The following is a 1,060-nucleotide window of genomic DNA, read 5'->3' as shown; positions in this document are numbered from 1 at the left end:
ACCAAGATGTTGTGTATAATATTCCAAAAACTGAAGGATCATCTCTCCCAGGAGAGAAAATGTCTAAATATCCACTAGGCTAACAGCCATTGTATGAAGCACTTCCTTTCTTCAAGGTGGCAGAAAACTGTGGTGGGGTAGTGAGACCGGCAACCACCTAGACACAGGGAAAGGCCCTCAGCCTGCTCCATCCCAGCGCCTGCCACCTGCTACCCAGCGGAGGAAGGGGAACTGTTGTTGGATTCCAAGACTGATTTTCAAAAAAGTTCAGAAGTTAAATAAAAAAGAAAGTTCAAATTCCTTTATTTTTGATGTTCTACTTTTAAAGTATTTAGAAGGGAAATAACATCTAGGAAAATGATTTTTATAAGGAAACTTGAATTTAATATTTTATAGGCTGGGTTCAGAATCCTGTCTACCATCAAGATGGTTTTCTATGATCACATTTGTGGAAAACACCTGAGGCATGAGTGACTGCAGACTAATTCACAGCCTGTCACATGTACTACTTAATTGTCATATACCAATGTAAACAGATAAGGCTGTGTGCGATGGCTTATGCCTGTAATCCCAGCATGTTGGGAGGCAGGCAGAACATGAGATCAGGAGTATAAGACCAGCCTGACTGACAAGGTGAAACCCAGTCTCTACTAAAAATACAAAAATTAGCAGGGCATGGTGGCACACACCTGTAATCCCAGCTACTCAGGAGGCTGAAGCAGGAGAATCGCTTGAACTTGAGAGACAGAGGTTGCAGTGAGCCGAAATCATGCCACTGCACTCCAGCCTGGGTGACAGAGCAAGACTTCATCTCAAAATCAAAAAAGAAAAATAAAAAACAGATACCATTTTTTTGGTCACTAATAAGCATGTTTTTATTATGAAGGCTAGAATGTAATTAATTCTACCTATAACTTCAAGCTCAGGAAAGATATTTTTGATATCTGCCTACAAATATCATGAATAATAAATAAGCCTGCCTTCTCCTGCCCTTTAAACTTTAAACCACCCTCATCAGCAATCTTAGCTCCTACCTTTTTGCAAAATTTCCTTATGACCA

Source organism: Cebus imitator, unplaced genomic scaffold, assembly GCF_001604975.1.
Source record: "Cebus imitator isolate Cc_AM_T3 unplaced genomic scaffold, Cebus_imitator-1.0 Scaffold141, whole genome shotgun sequence".
Classification (NCBI taxonomy): Eukaryota; Metazoa; Chordata; class Mammalia; order Primates; family Cebidae; genus Cebus; species Cebus imitator.
Note: the sequence above shows the minus strand (reverse complement) of the source record.